The sequence below is a fragment of the Lissotriton vulgaris genome, chromosome 12, assembly GCF_964263255.1.
Source record: "Lissotriton vulgaris chromosome 12, aLisVul1.2, whole genome shotgun sequence".
NCBI lineage: Eukaryota > Metazoa > Chordata > Amphibia > Caudata > Salamandridae > Lissotriton > Lissotriton vulgaris.
The window spans coordinates 496,050,582-496,071,330 of NC_141700.1; positions in this window are offsets into that span (position 1 = coordinate 496,050,582).

Below are 20,749 nucleotides of genomic sequence, written 5' to 3' on the forward strand. Positions count from 1 at the left end.
AGTATTCTCACACATACTTGATTCTGTAGGCCACCTAACCGAACTCGTCACATACATTCGAGTGCTAAGGTTCCGGGCAGTCTCCTTAGCAATTTCATCTGCAAACGCGTTACCACGACCAACATCATCCGTCACCTTGCGATGCGCACTACACTTAACAATTGCAACTTGAGCAGGCAAAGTCAATGCATCCAAAAGATCGTTCACGAGCTGGCCATGCTGTAGTTTCGTGCCATGCGACGTGAAGAAACCACGCTCTCGCCACAACCGTCCAAAGCTATGAGCTACACCGAAAGCATACTGACTATCGGTGTACACATTCACACGTTTACCTTTTGCTAATACACATGCTCTAGTAAGGGCAATCAGCTCTGCAGCTTGGGCAGAATTCTGATTCAATCTCGCAGTCTCAACAACAGTATTCAACGTTACAACAGCATAAGCAGTAGTCACATCACCATTCGGTAATTTAAAACATGACCCATCCACATACAGGGTGCCGTCAGGGTCTTCCAATGGGGTGTTTTTAAGGTCCACTCGACCTTTTGTTTCCTCTTCTGTACGCAAGTAACAGTCATGTTCTGCTACTTCGTCTGACTCTGCACTAATCGGTAACAAAGTTGCCGGATTTAGGACATTACAACGTTTTATCTGAATATGGCTTGCCAAGAGCGTCAATTCGTACCCAGACAACCTTGCACTCGTCAAGTGCTGAGTTTTCGTTCGGTTCAAAAGAGTATCGACTGCATGCGGAACCATCACCGTAAGCATATTATCCATGACCAATCCTGCTGATTGTCGGATGGAGACCGCAGCTGCCGCGGTTGCTCTCAAGCAACTCGGCAATGCTCTAGCTACTGGGTCTAAGGTCGAGGAAAAATATGCACATGGACGCTGCTTACCACCAAAAGGTTGCGTTAAGACACTCAACGCACAACCTTCCCTCTCGTGAACATATAACGTGAACGGCTTGCTGTAGTCAGGGGTACCTAACACAGGAGCCGAACACAATGAATCACGTAATTCAGAAAAACTTTTCTGACATTCTTCCGTCCATGGTAAAGGAGTTGGAACATCCTTGCACGTAAGAGCCACCAATGGTTTCGCTAGCAATGAAAAATTTGGAATCCACTGCCTGCAGTACGACGTGATACCTAGAAAGGCACGCACATCTCTTTGGGTTTGTGGCACAGCCATTCGCGCAATCGCTGCAATTCTCTCTGGGGTCAATCTCCTTCCCTCCTTTGACAATAAGTGACCTAGATAGGTTACTTCTTGACAACAATATTGGAGTTTAGAAGGTGACACCTTGTGATTTAACTCACAGAGATGTTGCAGCAACGAAACCGTAGCAATTTTGCAAACGTCCTGAGTATCAGCAGCCACCAATAAGTCGTCGACATATTGGATTAAAGCCGCACCAACCGGCAACCTGAACGCATCCAGTTGACCCTTCAAAGCTTGACTGTAAATCGATGGACTTTCACAGTAGCCCTGAGGAGCGCGTTTGAACCGGAAGCTACGTCCTCCAAGAGAGAAACCGAAAAGGTCTCTGCTCTCTTCGGCAATCGGGATGCTGAAAAACGCATTTTTCAAATCAATCACCGAAAACCAAGAAGCAGTAGCTGGAATCAGAGTCAGTAGCGCCGTGATGTCAGGCACAACAGGGAATTGAGGAACCACAATTTTATTTACCTCCCGTAAATCGATAACAAAACGATAAACAGGCGGTTTGGTCGGATCAGTACGTTTAAGAATGGGTAGTACAGGGCTATTGCACACGTTTCCCCGAGTCTCCTCAATAACATCTTTCTCGATCAAATCATAGATGATCGCTAACAGTGCTCGTTCACCATCAAGGGAGATACGATATTGGGGAATACGCGGCAATCGCACATTCGATTTCAACTGAACAACATAAGGGGAGATATCAAGTAGGCCCACATCGTTTGGACCCGTCGCCCACAAAGACGCAGGAAGAGAATCCAATTCCGGTGGAAGCTTATCGAGAGACAAATACATGGGAGAGACCACTTTCTCTCCGAACGTAAGCTTTACACCCGCAGGAGAACAATACAAAGTTGCATACAAACGTTTAAGCAAATCCAGACCCAAAAGATTTTCACAACAACCAGTGGTTAAAATCAACGGAGCTTCGAGCTCACGAGGCCCAATTTTAAGGGGCAAAGGGCGCGAAACTGGATTGCTAACGGGGGCGCCAGAGAATCCAACGGATACATTTGTTAAGCCAGACAAAGGTGCGCCAGGGAGTTTCGAATGCATGATAGAACTTTTCGCTGCACCAGTGTCCAACAGAAAAGGCTCAACGACGCCCGATGTAGCAACTGCGACGTAAGGCCCTCTCTGATCGACCGGAACTGATACCACTCCCTCTCCTTGTCTTTGGCTGTCCTAGTAATTACTGTCGTCAGTTCCCTGATCGACGTAATAATCGTCTACATTGTACTGCGCAGATCGTCCTTGCGATGATCCACGTTGATCGAAACAATTATTAGAATTTGATGAGTTGTCAGAGCGGTCGTTCTGAGCACCACGACCTCTACCACGTGATGCATTCTGTGAACCACCACGGCCTCCTCTAGACGAATTACCACTATTACGATCATTTAAAGCAGGACAATCAAATTTAATGTGTCCCTCCTGTCTACAATAAGCACATTGGTTGTACCCTAGGGAAGATCTGTTGAAAGAGGAATCGTTACGCGATTGCGACCGATTCGATTGTAATCTATTCTGTTGAGACGCATTCTGATTAGAACGCGGCGGATATGCTTGTTGCAACAACACTTTGGTTTTCAGCTCTTTTGTCTTTTTATCAGCGCGATCAGTTTCCTCTTTTTCTCTATTTTCGTAATATTGTGCCGTAGCCAGAATCTGAGCTGAGGTAGAAACGGCCCACGCACTTTCTGAATTCTTCAATTTATTGCACAAGTCGGGCAATAAGTTCGATACAAATTTATCAACAAACAGCCTTTGTCCACCCTCAGTACCCATATCCTGTCCACTATGATCAACGAATGTTTCCTCAAACCTCGTAAAGAAGTCTGAAACACTCTCATCTTTCTTTTGCTTACAGGCTGACAACTTATCCCAATTTACCTTCATAGCTGGCATAAGCGTTTTCATTAATGCAATGATTCGCTGGGGGAGAAGTTCAATCAATTGATCGGGTTTAGTAGCAGCCGCTTGTCCAGCGTCTGCCGCTGTAATAGCATTCCAATCACCACCTAATTCATTTGCGTGATCTTGGTGACGAATCTTAGCCCATACCGGTTGCGGTACGACATTTCCAAACAACATGTCGATATCGGCAAGATTCATTACCGTAGCATCTACGAGCTGCGATAATTCCTTGTAATACCCAGCAGGATTTTTGCGAGGGTCGGGCAAAGTTTGTTTCACCTGAAGCACTTCCGATCGTTTCCAAGGGAGATGTATCCACACTCTCTGGAAATGCGCCGGAACTGGCTGGGCACCAGTATTATCAGCTGGTACCCAAACTGGCGGAACTTCACGCATAGGATATTGACCAGACTCAGCTTGTTGGCGTTCAAGATCCTCTACAAACAGTGCGTGAGGAATAGGAGCTAGACGGAAAGACAACAACTGCTCGATAGCACGTCGGACATTAGTATCTACTATCAGTCCAGTTGCGAACTGAAGCCGAAGATTAGACAGGGCGGTCAGCACCTCGTCAGGCGCAACTGCCGCTATCTGATCATGTAAAAGTTTACACATTTCGTCAAACACATACCTCTGAGTCGGGATGTTGAATTGACTAAATGTTTCAAGAACAACACGGGATGGATTTCTCTGCGGATTGTCTATCCAACTCATCGCCATATTGTATAGCGCAACACGTTCTCTATTACCAGGAAGCTGACTACGCCTCTGCGGTGGGCCAGCAGAACCAGCGGACCCAAAAACAGGTCCGAGCGACTGAAAGAAGCTAGCCGCAATGGGAGAATTACGGTTACGAGTAGAGGGACAAGAGTAAGACACAGGACTAACAAGAGAAGGAGTAGAGACATTAGCAACGACAGGGGTTAACAACACAGGAGCAGTAGTGTGAGCAGGAGTATGTGGAAGCGGAGGAGCAGTAGGAATAGACACAGGCACAGGAGCAGGAACAGTCGGAAGAGCGGGTGCAGGTTGAGGAATAGGTGGAGGAATAACAAGTGGGGGAACAGGTACGGCAGGGACCACAGGAGCTGCGGTACCCTGTACGTACGGAGGTGGCGACTTCATAAGATAAGACATTAAAGGATCCTCAACTGCCTCTTCCTTCTTATCCGACTCCGTAGGCAAAGCAGGATAGCATTTATCTATGGTCATACGTTGCAGCCTCTCAAACACTTCCTTATCCTTATCTTCCTTATCACGCTGAAACTGCTCAGCTTTCTTTACAATGGTAGCAACATTATCTCGCTCACTACGTTTATTCTGTCTGATCTCTTTCTGTCGGGCTTCTTTGCGCCACAACCGAAAGGCATCAAACATGGCCGGCCTAGATTTACGTTCGAACAACTTAATTTCCAAGTTATCTAAGATCGACGCTTCGAAGCTACCGTGAGGTGGCCAACGAAGATCGCCGTCTTTCTTTGTATATTTTATCCAATAATCGTTAAAAGCAATCGGGCCTAGCCCATGTTTGCTATATAAGTCATAAGTAGGAGTTCCTACCGGAGGTATCGGACACGAGTCCTCCAGCAGGGAATCTGCACCACAAGATCTAAAGCAACTGAACAAAGTACTGCGACCAGGCATCTTGCACGCTAGCCGAGTTTCACAAACTTCAAGGGTTACGGGATTTACCAAGTCCCAGCAAGAACAAAACCCTCGGTCTTTGGCGGCTGCAGTCGTCAAACAAATACAACAACAAAGTTACGCTAGCAAAGTGTCACCGACAAAAACACTCACACAGCGTGTACAACAACAACAAACCACTAGTGTTTACAACAAAGACACTCGCTAAAGTGTCTACAACCAAGGATTCTGGGAGCGACCCACAAATACTTAACTCAAAGAAAAATGGCGTCCTCAGGAAGGCCCGTCTATCGTCTCGCTATACCAAGGTCTACGCCAGGCGCCAAAACAGGTCTACAGTCAGGGCAGCAGTCCGTCGCAGCCGTTAGGAGGCGGGAATCTTCGCGGGAAAAGTCTTCGGGCCACTTATTTCGACAACAGGATCGATGAAGCGGGGTGCACCTTCCCTCGGAGATTTCACACGAAGTTCCTCACGATCGTCGGGCTTGGACCGGTACCACTGATGCAGCCCCACGTTGGGCGCCAACTGAAGGACTGGGTTCTTTTGGACCCAGCGGTGCCAGGGCACAACACCTGAAACCTTCGTGGGTAACCTGCTCCGGCGTACAAGTCACAGAGACACGGGACACTTCCTTCGGCGTCAAAGAGTCAAGGTTTATTTACTGCAGGGAACACAGATGTCACGGCAAGTACACCACGTGCAACTTGGGGAGACTGCTTCAAATTGGTTTTGTGGATCGCTCCTTTTATACAGTTTTTACCCATAGGCTAACATTGAACACAAAGGTTTACAACTCAGTTCCCACATCAAGTTCCTAGAGGGGTCGCTTTGGTCGCTTTGAAACATACAAGGTTCGGAACATAAGTGCGGAAACATTTGGCGGTTCCCAACTGTAAAAACCCATCTTCCCACCATTAGCAAATTCCAATCAGCAGTAAAGTAGATTGAAACAGGAACGAAGACAGGTGCAGAGGAAGACGGAGACAGTGGGGAGATCGGAAAGGGTGTAAAAGGGGAGGTGCCGGGAAGCACGAGATACAGGCATCAAAGGGACGTGCCTAATGAGATGCACGGCTGAGACAATAAGTCCGTGCGGCAAGATGAGCCTCGAGCGGCGCCACCTGCCTTACAGTAGCAACCCCCTCATCATAAAGACACTTTCAAAGGACATGTGTCTTCCGCAAATATCTTGGGAGTCCCAGGGTCGCGAAGCGGACAGCGTCCGTTCGCTGACTACTTGAGGGCAAGAGACAAAATGGATGCCGTATCTAAGATGGAACCCGTGGGTACAGATGAAAAGCCCACATAACAAACGAACGGTTTAAGTTAGCACAGCGAAACTGCGCACACTTACTAAACTCGTCATTTGCGGTTCATAGATACTAGACTCGACCATATTCGTGCGAGTCGAAAACACCACTTACAATCGTCACGGAACCTCAAGACCAACATCTCTGTCTTTGATGTGTTAATCTGGTAACCTGATATCCGACCAAACCCCCGGGACATTTCGAATATTACAGGGAGAGCAGTATTTACGTCTGATGTTAGGATGAGGAGGTCATCGGCATAAAGGGCCACCTTCCTCTCCCAGCCTCTGTGACAAAAAGGTCTGATGGCAATCTCTCTCCTCGGTTGTTGCGCGAGAGGTTCGATGTAAAAGTCAAACAGTAGGGGGGAGAGCGGGCACCCCTGCCGTGTCCCTCTAGTTATTGAAAAAGGGTCTGATAGCTCCCCATTTATCAACAGGCTCGCAACCGGGCTGCCATACAGCAGCCGAACCGCCCTGCAAAATCCCTCCCCCACACCAAACTTGGCCAAGGCCCCCAACAGGTATACCCAATTGACCCTGTCGAAGGCCTTAGTTGCGTCTAACGTGAGAGCGGTCAAGGGCAAGTTTTGTGCCACTACTATATCAATTGCGCCTATTAAGTCATACGTCAATTCGTATAACTGTCGCCCCTTTACAAACCCTTTTTGATCCACATGAAGGACCGATGGAGCTACCAGAGCCAACCTAGAGGCCAATCCTGTAGTAAAGATCTTATAGTCCACATTTAGAATTGATATTGGCCTATAGGATTCACAGGCAATCTTAGGTTTCCCGGGTTTCAGAATGAGCGTTATTGATGCACTATCCCATGATGAAGGAGGGGTATATCCTTCCAAGAGAATCTGATTAAAAAGCTTGGTGAGAAAGGGGACTATCTCAGCCTCTAAGCTTCTATAGATTTCTGCAGGTAGCCCATCGGGCCCTGCAGCCTTCCCCTTCTTGCATGTTTTAGAGCAGCCCTAACCTCTTCTTCAGTGATGGTACTATCCAAGAATTGGGACTGTTCATACGCAAGACAGGGTAGATCCACTTGCCTTAACCACTCCTCGACCTCCTCTGGCCTAGTGCCAATGTCCTCCTTATAGATGGATTCAAAAAATTGCCTGAAGACCTTCCTGATTTCAACATCTGATGAGAAGGAGTTATTACCCACGGTGATAAGGTCTATGTTGTTCCGGACCTGATCAACTTTGGTTTTCCAGGCAAGTAGTTTGCCTGCACCCTCGCTATACTCAAAATGAGCCAATTTGCTTGCCTCCCATCTCTGCTGTAATCTGAGATTCAGTACTGAACCTAAACTGGCTTTCAAAGTCGCCATTTCCTTTCGTTGACTATGATGGACTCATCCGCCCCAGTACTAGAATCGATGAGACTTTGGAGGTTGATAATCCCTTTTTCAATGGTAGAGATTTGCTCCTTATACTGCTTCCTTCTATAGGATACTTTCCCTGTTATAAGACCTCTCAGAAATGCTTTAAACAAGTCCCAGATGATCCGCGTGGTCGCTGAATCGTTGTTAACTAGGAAAAAGTTATGTGTCTCTAAATTGAGGTAAGCCATATCATCTGGAGAAGAGAGAAGTGATCGGGCAAAGGACCATCTAGCGAGCAATCTCTCCGTTCCTTGAGAAAGTTTCATTACTACTGCCGAATGGTCGGAAAGATGTATTGGTAGATATTCAATGGATCTAACATGCTCAGCCAGCCTCAGACTAACTAAAATATAGTCGATCCTTGACTGGTGCTTATATTTATAGTTCCGGAAAGACACCCCTTGCTGACGACCCGACCTTTCTCTCCATATGTCCAGGTAGCCGTATGTTTTCATAGCAGAGTGTAGCACAGACCTAGATTTAGATGAAGCTAAAGATCGACTGTTAGGAGATTTGTCCAACACAGGGTCCAACACAATGTTAAATTCGCCAGCGATGATGGTTGGCTCTGGAAAGGAAAGCAGATGAGAAAACATAGCCTCCAATGTAGCCGGATCATCCTGATTAGGGCCGTAGTAGCCCAAGACTGTAATTTGAGAACCTGCTATTACCACAGATGTGATGGCCCATCTGCCACCTGGGTCCACCACTTGAGATTTCAGCCTGGCTTTAGCCCCTTTTTTGAAGATTATAGAGACACCTCTGGTGTTAGTGGTCTGGGTAGTTGAAACTGCGAAGTCTATCCATCTATTTCTTTTAATCAAGTCAAGCATTTCTATTTGCGTTAAGTGAGTCTCCTGGAGTATAACGACCTGCGCCTCCGTATCTCTCAAATATTGCATAATTTTATTTACCCTAGGTTTTGTGCGCAGGCCATTAACATTCCAGGAGAAATATTTTATATCACCCATCTTTATCATTGAAAACCCACTGAGGAGAGGAACAAACAAATAAGGCTAATCCATTCAATTGTTGCCCAAATTTCTTTCCAAAAAACTGCAAATTCCCTTCCTTTCTAACATATCTTGGTTTACTGAGGACATGGCGGCTGCTGGTTAAGCGGTCGAGGTGCTCCGGAAAGAACTCCCAGCGAGATGTGCCGCATTGCCACGTAAAAAACTGAAAATGGAGAGGGAAACATCGGTGATATTGAGATAGCATCCCTGAGCCTAAAAAATCTTTTACTACTTCCCCGAAGACCAAAGCTTACTGTAATCCCGGGAATGCAGTGCCGTCTCCCGATATCAGAAGGGACGTGTTCAGCAGTCCGCTTTCTCCTCCTATGCAGCGCGGCAGTAGAGGGCGGGGTGAGTGTCGGTTACAAATGGACAGGTCGAAGCCTTGTTGTCCGCACCGACTGCCGCTGTGTTTGTCTTTGTGTTTGTGGCTCCTGCTGTACGGCCGGGTGCGGAGCCGGTGTGGAGTCGGGTGGCAGGGGTATCATCCCTCACGCTTGCAGCAGACACCATTATGCAAGGAGGCACTATCGGACCTAATCCTTGAGGAGGGAATAGACGGTCTGGTCAGCCTCGGCGGGATTAAGGCTAAAGAAGAGGAGGGCGTGCACCGCTTTCCACAGAGGACCCCCGTTCACCACATTGTACACAACCAACAGAGTTCTTCACAGGATCCAGCAGGAAAGAAGAGGAAAACACCACAGCTACGTTTCTGGTTAGCAGCGCTGGAGCTGAGGAGAGGGAGGGTATTGCGGAGCCTGGGGCAGCCTTTTCGCGTTGGTTCCTCGGATATAAATCTGTGTGGCACCCCAGGTGATGCAAGCCCTCAGGTAAGACAAGATCACTCCAACTTACTAACATCAGAGGCGGATATAGTGGAGGGGTCATCTCCAGGAAAGAGAGGTAAGGCGGTTCTGGATACATTAGACCCTCTCTCTGCTATACTGTCAATGCAAGTGGGGATATCAGAGACGGCAGTTGCCCCTGATACATCTGGAAAGGGGCCACCCACCCTGAGTAAGGGGTACGGCAAGAGAGGTCGGAAGAAAAAAGCTATCTTGGTAGAGGCGAAGGGAGGGAATCCAGGTTTATCTAGTGGAGAGGTTGACTGTACCGCAGAGGTGGTAAATAAAAAAAAATCATCTTCCTATTTAAATACAGACGTTAAATGCAGAGGCACTAAACACACTTCAAAAAGTAAGTCAAAACCAAAAACACCCGTTACTGCATCAACGAAAGGTTCTAAAATTACTCCCTCCTTACGCTCGTATTTCAAAGTTGTTCCCCAGATACTACATCTTACAGAGGATCAAGATATGGCATATGTGGAGGCCTCCCCTCCAGCAGGGTAACTGGACATAGTCTCTTCTCTACCTGGGCATGGTTTCGTAGAGCAAGAAGGAGCAGAAGTAAGGGCTATAGAGCATGAGGCCTGTATGTTGGCTCTCGGAGGTGGGGGGGATGCCCAGCCTACACAAGAGAGTCTGCCGAGCCAGGAAAAGCATCTGGGATCATTGTCTTCTACGGCTCGGGCGGAGTTAGAGCTGGGAACGTTATCGGCCACCCCTTCAGGAGATCTAGTGGTAATGGACTTGACTGTCACGGCAGCTAGTGGCACTAAAGGAGGAAAATCTACTGATGAGGGGGGTCATGCGGGCCAAGTTGAGGGGCCCACTGAAGGTCCCACGGATCAGACCGAATCCGAGGCCAAGGATGACATAACTCTGGCTTCTATAATGGCCCTGTTTTCTGCTCTGACAGTGGAAATAAGAAGGGGGTTTGCAGAGTCTTCGGCGAATCAAGCCGAAATAAGTGCGTACTGTGAGTCCCTCGATAATAAAATTGACGGGCTCACCATTAGAACTGGGGTCCTCGAAGAGACAACAGGATCACTATCTATTTATTTGGACCAGGCGAAAGCTGACATCCAGAAGCTCACTAGAGAGGATCAAGCATTGAGTGAAAGAATGGAAACATTAGAAAACAACGCAAGGAGGGGGAATCTTCGCATTTTGAACATACCAGAAGGTTCAGAGAGCTCTGACATAAAGCAATTTATAACAGTCTTGTTGAAGGAGTCCTTGAGGCTTGAGCAGTCACTGGAAGATCTAGCATTGGATATCCAAAGAGTACATAGGGATCCCTTTAAACGCAGCCCCCATAGATCAAAGCCTAGCAAAATACTCGTCAACTTTCACACATATGTTTTGAAAGAGCAAATTCTCAATATGGCGCTTAAGCAGAAACCTCTTGCTGGGAAGGGGTTTACTTTCTTAATAAGGTCGTACCTCTCCAGAATAACCTTAGAGAAACAATGGGAATTTGGGAGACGTCTGGAGGCCTTCAGGGCGTTGGGGCTACAGCCCAACTAACGTTCCCAGCTGCCATGAAAATTATGTATAACAACAAGATGACTAACATCAGGTCAGTACAGGCAGCGGTTGAAATCTTGTTGCAGATGGGCAGTAAATATAAAATATGAAGCCTAGCTTAGATAGCTGATTAGGGCAGAGCTTTCCAAAGTGTGTGTCGCGACACAGTACTGTGTCGCATCCCCCACGTGGGTGTGTCGCACGACATGACCTCTGTGGGCACATGAGCGGGAATGCTCTCGAGACTCCTGGAAGTTGGCATTCAGTGACGCAGAGGAAGGAGAGCGTAAGCTGAGGGCGCGACCTTCGTTCCATTTGAGATGCAGAGACCACGGAGCCTCCTCTGCTCCCCAGGCGCTCGGTAAGCTAAATCTTTGAAAGTGTAAAGCTGTTTAGGCATGCAAATTAAATCACTCAATGGAAAGCTGAGTCCGGGCGCTTTAAAGGGTGTTTTGGATGGCGTAGAGATCACAGAACTCGTGAGTACAACGTCAGAGCTCCATCGGTTAGATCGATGCCCGTGCCCTCAATGTCCCTCCCGCTTAAAGGCTCAGCTGCAGGGTAATAAAGGATCGGTAAAAAAATGAATATCTTGTTTATTTTAAATTTGATGCGGTCTCCCTCAAATTGTGATTTAAATACAAATAGGTGAGCGGTGTGAATTGCGCTTAAATGAAAGTTGCATTAGAAGCGGAGGTTTAGATTCTGACATTGATGTCTTTATTTTGCCTTTGACTATTCCGGCTTTAACTTGTCACCACGTCTTGAGCCTGCAACATTATGTCATTCAATCTCGTCAGTAACATGGAATACCAACACGGGGATAACACAGTCTTGAAACTGTTAAAGGTGCTTGTTTTTTTTACAATTCAGTGGGGACAGTAAGCGCTATATAAATGCATTTCAAACAAATTTAAACAACACAGATTGGTGCAAACAGAACTTTCTCAGTGCATGAAAACTATTTTCAAAGTGATGTTGTGCAGAAGGATTACACTTTTCACCAAAAGGCAGGCATAAAAGAGAAAAAAGGAGTTTTCCAAAACTGAGATGACACAAGATGTGACTAAATCTGAAATAGAAGTCACAACCTTTTAAAAACTTTCACTGTATTCCAATACGATGCTGCAAAACTGAATATTGTTAAATCACTTCCAAAATGGTGGGGAATACATCGAATCAGAACTTTCTACAACCTCCTTATGTAAATATTTCCAATTAAATCCATTCCTGTGATCTGATGAACGGTCTTGCATAGTTTGTTGAATGAAATTTGTAGGCAGGAACATAGCATAACAGGAAATGATCATTTGATTGCACGGCTGTAATGCAGTTGTTATGTTTCTAGTCTGAAGCAACTGCGCCAGCAAAGAGGGTGGTGTGTTTTTAATCTAATATGTTTACTACTGATAACAGATGTTTATAAACAAGATTAGAAGACATTACTTTCCCCAAGCACTATGCTACATGAATAAATGAGTACAAGCAGCCTAACCACAAGTTCATTAAAACAGGTGTAGTTGTAACATGAGGCAGTCACCCCCTCACATTTTAACTATATGAAGGTATTCATTTTTATTCCTATAAAAGCAATCTACCTGATTGAGAGATAATTAAAAAATAAAGTAAGAAATGCCTTAAAAATACTTGATTATCCCACAAAGGTAGGGAGTGAGAAATAACATCTTAACGGCACATAACAAAGACAAGACCACTCTTGACTGATCATTTCGATCAGTTTACTGGTATGTTGCAAAAATTCACCTTTGTACTCTCGCTAGCAGTGTTACACGGATTGTCAAATGTAATTAGTTGTGTTACTTACCTGACTTCATATGCAGTAAAGATAAGGCAAATAAAAAGCATTTAAAACTTAGCTTTCTCCTGTTTGCTCAAAGTATTCAGGGCTGTGCCTTCTAATTTTAGAAAAAGGATGAGAAAGGCCCCCAACAAAGTTAGCCCAATTGTTTTCTATCCACATAGCGGTGCAGCTCCGTGCACACACAACAGCCGGGTCGGACTGGGACAGAAAATAGTCCTGGCATCAAATAAAAGTGGCCCTCCATTAGTGAATTATATAGCTAGTAAAGCGGCCATGTTTGAAAATGAGGGCAGTTTTGACACACCGAAAGAGTGGTTCACAAAGGATTAGCTTCTTTGAGTCATCTCTGTGTGTGTGAGTGTGTGTATGTGTGTGAGAGAGCGTGTGCTTGAGTCTCGAAATGTCACATATTTTTATGCATGTGATTGTATGTTTGTTTTTGAACATGTGTCAGTCATCCTTTGTCTGTATATTTATGTGTTTGTGGCAAAGTACGAGGGGTAGGTATGGGAGACATTTACATACTCCAGCACTGTAAGCAGAGTACGAGGGGGGTATGAGAGACACGTTTACATACCCCAGGTACTTACTTCTGTGGTACGGTATGCATGAAACTATTTCAAATGGGCTACAGGTAAAACATGTTATCTAAGATTGACTTTTTAATTTTAAAGGTTTTTTTTATTGTGGCAATTCGGAGGGGCACAGGTGGCAAAAGGCCACCAGTTCCGGAATAGATCAGCAACTGCAAGTTATTATACATGAACATGAACCAATGGGAAGCCAAAGGATGTGGATTCTCGAATACCAGGGGTTAGTTGGCCCTTCTGGGGATTGCTCTGATATTTGGGGAAGTTGGCATTACAGCAGATACTTAGTATATTTTTGTGTCCCTGAATCACCGAATTAGTCCAAATTAGTATCAGAACTGAGTGGTAAAAGGTTTGTGTTCCAAAACGCTTGTTCTGAGATCCCATCCGTTAATAAAAGAAAGGGCGTTATAGCCTTTGGGTTGATTTTATATTGCTTAATGAACTTCTACCTCTGTTTTTACAAGGCTTGTGTTCCAAGTTCTAAGCCTGATAAGTGGTATGATTGTTTTACCGCTCACAAATTCCCCTTCCTGAACAGATTTTTGTATAACTCATATTCAGCAAGGCAGCATGCAAACTTTGTTCATTGTTGAAACGGTTGACGGTGCATGCACCCTCCCTTTTTGTGCTGTAAATCACTGGGGCATGTTTCGATGTGTGCATGATTATATTCTTGTTTCTGGCACAAACCTAACCTTGCTTGCACCCAGTTTTGTCAGTCACTGTCTTTGTTAAAAAAGATTCACAATTGCTTTATTAACCTTCCTGCTTTCTCAAATTTGCTTGAAAATGCACCATTTGCCACAATTTTTTCAAAATTTGGTCGGGGGCGAACCCCCCGAAGCCGCCTTGGGTCGTTCGGCCACGCGCACTGCGCTCACTCTCATTACCGTGTCTCAAGATGAAGATTGTCTAAAAGGTGTGTCACCAACATGAAAAGTTTGGAAAGCTGTCGATTAGGGAGTTGCTTAACTCTTTCAAATACTAAGGTGTAGCGATAGTTGCCCTACCATTTCACGTCCTTCTCTCTTTCTCTGGTGATATTTGTAGCTAGTGTCCTGTTATTGCAAAACCTTTAGGAAGGGAAATATAATGATTCAATATGATTCAATATCACTATTTGATTTAATCTTTTTTATACGTTTAATGGTGGGCATATTTCTTCAGGAGTTCACGGAGTGGCGCTATCAACTGGACATCGTTCCGGTTAGATATCGCAAGGGTTTTCCAGGGGTGGGGTGCAGAGTTTGGGGGGGTCACTTAGGTAGGACAGGCGGTGGGAAAAAAAGTAGCGATTTTGTACATACATACTGTTTTGCGAATTCTAAATAGCGATTCGCAAAAAATCGCTATTTAGGATTCGCAAAACGGTATCTTGATACATCTAGCCCTTGATTTTCAGGAGGTCCCGAGTTGCCTAGGAAAGTTATTTTTGTTATAGTTGTTTCCCTATCCTAGGAACTCCTAGAGTTGTCAGGGGGTGCTTTATTTTTTAAACCCGGTCGCTGGTCCAATCCATGCAATGTGGCCCCTGCGGTCATGATTCAGGTGTTACATTCCGCCACATCTTCCCTGCGGCCTTGTTGCTGCTGGCTGTCTATCCATCGCGTCTCTAATGGTCAGAGACAGACTTTCGCACCTGCAGGTGCTGGAGAACTGTCGTTTCAAAAAGAGGAAAACGGTGTAGCCTACTAAGGAACTGGGGAAGCAAGTTCCAATCCCGCCCTCGGCTCAGCATCCTGTGCTTCTCGGGAAATTGCTTACTCTTTCAATGCTTAAACAAAGTGTAATGTAAACTGGTGTTCATATAAAGCGCCCTAATGCCTTTGGGCGTACTTCACGCTATATAACATTGCAAAAAATAAAATGAATGAAGTGTCTGCTGCTGAGAAAGAGATGCCTTTTTCCCTTTCCCGATCCCCTCGTGGAGTCTACATCAATAATAGTCTTTAGCAGGCAACAGCATAGGCACTCTTTTCCCCATGAAAAATATGTTATTCATTACTCAAGCAGCTTAAAATCGATTCTCGATTGTGCAATCCACAATAAACGCATAAAAAGAATAAAACGGTACAAAGATCTGCTTCAAGTAGAAAAGAATGATGTGGTGTGGGGAGCAGTGTCGCTGCCATGCTGAGAATCACCTGCCAGCATTTCAGGAAGGCTGGATTCACACACAGTGACAATGTACCCGGGCTGTGGGCGTACAGTTCCAGTGGAATATCCATCTGCTGCCCCCGCCCACCCCCAAAGTAACCCCTCCCATGGTAGAATCCGCCATTGTGGTAGAGCAGCCTCCACGGCCCTGGTGGAGAGCTTTAAGGGCCCCAATCATCAGTTGGCTAGTGCTGATGGAGAGCAAACTATGTAACCGTGTTTGCTGGAACTGTGCAGTAATACCTCACCGGTACCATGCAATTATGAGTTAGAGCCTAGGAATTAGAAATAACCTGTGCGCATAGAATTACCGGGCAGAAATCTGGAAGTATTCTATATTCCAAAGGATTCAATATTCCAATGTACCACCTGCTGTGAGCACGTGGGAAGTGGGGAGAGGGCAGGGGCAAGGGCAAGGGCAAAAACTGCTCTGCCAGTAGTGTGTATTGCATCCTCTGCCCTGTTCTAGAAAGAGGTTGAGGGGGGCAGTGCTTAATTTGTAAAAAAAAAAAAAAAAGTGCCAGGGCTCTCATTAGGAGGCCACTGCTGCTTGCACCACACATTACCCCTGCCATTCTGCCAATGATAGTAACAACACAAGTACTAAATTTCACACTCCCACAAGTGTGTTAATTCGGACTATTCCAAGCGCCCACAACTATAAGAATGAGAGTGGCTTGGGCAGCAGGTAATAGTCATTGTAAATGTATATTGAATTAATAATTGACTGTTGTTGTGGTCCTCTCTAAATTAGCCGAGCAGTGCCACCTGGTGGCAGACTGTCACAAGGCCAGGTGCTGATAATTAAGTGCCGGTGCGGAGCACAGCAAACCACCAGCACAAATTAAGTACTGGAGGAGGGGTTGGGACAGAAGTCTGTCTAGCCAAAGTCTCGAGTAATTTTACTGACCAGAATTTGTATCCTGTAAAATTGGACCTGTGGAAACTGGGTGCCGGGACACCGGGTCAGTTGTGTTGACACAGACCAGATTTACAGATGGGAATTCCACTCCACCCATCTCATAATCAATGTGGAGCAATTTTCACCATCGCATTGGTAGAGGATGAAAATTCGCCACAGTGGTGGAAGAAAGGGTATATTTATCAGGAAATGGTGTAGGGCGGCGCTGCAAATTTTAAAGCACTGCACAGCGTCATCAAAAACACAGTAATGCACAGTATTTTCAAGAATACGGCACACCTGTGTGCTTTCTCTTGCAGCGGCACTAAAAATAGCTGCCTACCACCAACACAGACACTGTTGCGCCATAGTGCAAGGGTGGCTGCAGTACAGGGATGATTTCCTGCAACACAGGCACCCTTGCACCAGAATACAGCACAGATACAAAGAGCAAAAATGAGGAGTATTTCTCCTCGATGCGCCAATCTAACACCTGCTTTTGCATGGTTCTTTTAAATCTGGAGCAGCATCAAAAAGCAATGAGTGTTGCAGTGGAACCCCCACAGCAACAACCATTGCACTCTCCTTTCACGCAGAAAACTGCGTGAAAGGATACCATGTTAAGTGGCGTTATGCCACACAAAGTGGCTTAACGCAGCTTTGTAAATATGGTACAGAGCATTGCGCCACCAGAATGTTGAAAATAGTGACAGTCCGGTGGTGCAATCCCCTTGCAAATATGCCCCGACATTTTGAACGCTCAAACTCTAAGGGGCATATTTACGAGTTTTGGCGCATCTCTGCATATCAGCAGAGATACGCCAGAACAAATGCGTCATGCAAAACTACCCTTGCGTCACGGCAGATGCGCCGCATTTACAATATGGTGCGCCGTGGCATAAGGGTAGGCAGATGCGTGATGCATCTCGTGACGTAAGGGCGGCGCATCGCTGGAGTCGCGTCGCAAGCGCGACGCAACTCCAGCAATGCTCAGGGCCACCCAATACTTAACATGCTGCGTCAGTCCTTACGCCTGCTTCAGGCAGGCGTAAGGAATTGACGTAGCAGCGTCGCGAAAGTGCCTGCATGAAATCTTGTAGATTTCACGCAGGCACTTTTGCGAGGCGCACAGGCGCCGGAACGCCCACCCTGCGTGGGAATGCCGCCATTGTGGCGCTGGACTTTATAACGTGACGCATCTCCCTAGATGCGTCACATTGTAAATGCCTCGCAGGGATGCGCCACATTTACGCTGCTGTTTCAGTAATTAAACTTAATTTCTGTCTCCCTCTTTTCCTCACTTTTATTCAGATTATCTGTCATTCTGTTTCTCTTTTCCGCTCTCTTTCATTCCCGTTTATTCTCTTCTCACTCCCCTCCTTTGTTTTCTTTTGACATTTTATTTCTACCTTGCATTCATTACCTTTCTTTGTCTCTGCTTGATGTTTTTCTTCTTTATTTTTATTTTGTGCGTTTACTATTGTTTACCTTTCATTCTCATTCCTTTGAATTTATTTAGAAAGTTTTCTATAGCGCGAACTTGACCCCAAGAGGGTATCAGAGCGCTTTACATTTAGGGTTGTTACGTTACAAGTTACATCAATGTACCTTTTTCTTCCTATCTTTACCTTTACTGGTTTTATTTCTTTTGCCCAGCCTTTCCCAATGCATGTTGTGTCTTTACTTCTTCATTTACTTTATTTACAATTATAGCCCCCTTTCTACCCCTCCGTCTGCCTTTCTGCCCTCTGTCCTGCCCATCCTTTCACCTATGCTCGTTGTTCTTTTCCCTCCTGCCTCCATCTCGTTCTCTCGTCTCTTCCTTTTCCCCTTCCTATCCACCTAACCTGTCCTTTATTCATTGTTGTCAGCAGCAGAAGCATGTTTCAGTTTCCTTGACATGCCCCTTAGTTTCAGGGCACTGTTTGCCAAGGGCAGTGCCCTCTCCTGGAACACTTTGAGCAATGGGAGCAGGGCATTCCTTTGTGTACTGCAGCTTTACAGGGAACATCCTGTCCCCTTGTCATGTTGCACAACTGAGAGCTGAGGGCAGAGGCCACCACCGAACAGCTCCCAGTGAGACATTTCATCACACAGCTTCCACTGGGCAACAGCCACAAACTGGATGGAGTGGTTATTCCAGGGTGTGGCCGCCAGCTATAACAAGGACGATTCAGAAGACGCCAGCAAAGGCACTGGCTATTTTTATTGATATTAACAAGAGGGAACACGCTGTGCACACAGTACACGTCTCTCTTCAGGCATCGAACGTTGTTTGTCTCATCTCTGCTGGATATTGTCCAACTGGGAGTCCGAAGGCAGTGGCACTAAAACGGTGGCGCAACAAAGCCCGTGGGCAACCTACACAGCATGTGGAGGGGTCCGACACCCTGTCCTCTGCCCTGCTGTCACTAAATCATATATGTATTGAAAACCACTGGTATTTGATTAAATGCCTATTTGTTTGGTCATTTGTCATTTGATGAACAAAATCAATGACCGCGATCAACCTACGTATGACATCACCCCAGGCCAGGGACAGCAAAGGGAGGGTCAAAGGTTGTGTAGATAGGAATAGGTGCACAGTCGTATCAAGAAACAAGCATTTGAGTGCAATAGGTCTCGCATTAGGAAAGTTAGAGCTATTGGTCTTGTAAATGACAATTTTTTTATTTATGTGTTGGTTTTGAAAATAGCAAAATTAATAGCTTTGTCATTTACAATGCCAATAGTTTTAACTTTCGCAAATGTGACACCTATAGCATTTGTAATGCAATATGTGTTGTATTTACGTGACTTTGATGTATTGATATTACAAATAACAATGGCTTTTATTTTTTTTAAATAATTAATACTTAAAAGTTATTGTAATTTATAATAGCAATAGCTTAAACTTTTGTAAATAACTTTTGTGAAGATTATGTTCAGTGTATTTTATTGTGACGAAAATACAAGAACAGAAGTGAAATATTAACATCTTTTTGTGACATTTGTAATAAAGCTTAAACATTGAGAGAACATATTTGAACCAGTTGTTGAATGGTTGTACAGATTGATGTTGTGGTGGCACTGAGTGATGTTGTGGTGGCGACGAATGATGCTGTAGCGTTCAGTGATGCTGTGGTAGAGCATAATGATGTTGTGGTGTCTCTGAGTGATGCTGTGGTAGTGCTGAGTGATGCTGTGGTGATGCGATAGATAGAGTGAGGGCGATAGATAGATGAAGGGAGGGCGATAGATAGATAGAGGGAGGGCGATAGATAGAGGGAGGGTGATAGATAGATAGATAGATAGATAGATAGATAGATAGATAGATAGATAGATAGATAGATAGATAGATAGATAGATAGATAGATAGATAGATAGATAGATAGATAGATAGATAGATAGAGTGAGGGTGATAGATAGATAGATAGAGTGAGGGCGATAGATAGAGTGAGGGCGATAGATAGATAGATAGATAGATAGATAGATAGATAGATAGATAGATAGATAGATAGATAGATAGATAGATAGATAGATAGATAGATAGATAGATAGATATTATTATTATTATTAAAGCTTTATTCGATTTTTAAAAAATCATAAAAGCATCGACAGTACAGAAATTCTAACAAAAAAGAAACCCATAAACAAATCATTTCATAGACACAATAAAAAGTACAAAATACAAAATTCAGTTACCATTAAAAAACTTAACAGTTTGACCTATGTAATGTGAGAGGAGCACGGGTAGAAATCATGTAGATCCCATGTGCGAATTGTGCCTTGTCTTTCATTGGGGGTACAAGCTCGTAAAAAGGGGGCAACATTGGTGTTTTTAAATTTAATTAGTACCAGGTCCCCAGCAATGCATTTGGGCAGCGTCCCTAACCATCCCACCCTTCTGACACTCAAAATACCCCCGTCTAGCCCCGGCGGCAACGGTCTATTCTTTGTTAGCCAATAGATGACCTTGTTTAGCAAATCCTGCTGATGTTCGCGTGTTCCCTGGGTGAGGGCAGGGACCCCAGAGAGGACAGACACATACGGTGCGGCCTCAGGGGGCAGGTTGATATATGGCATTCTTGCCAAGGCGGATCTAGCCACTGTATGGGTTTTTGGTGCAGGTTTGACAAAAACTTTGGGGCCTATTTGAGAAGATGTGCATGATGGTTGTATTTGGGTGGCCCCATTGCCAAAATCATGCGTTTCGGGGGCGGTGGAAGGGTTAGGACAGGCGCATGTGGCCATAATAGTAGCTGGAAGCGGGAGCTTTCTTATTGCTGACTCGATGTTGGTCAGCCTATCCCCTAAATCATTCATTTTTATGACCAAGGGAGAGATGGTAGCAACCAGCAGTTGCTCAATTCTGTCCAATAGGGTCATGTTAAGTGAAAAAAGAGGGTCCTCTA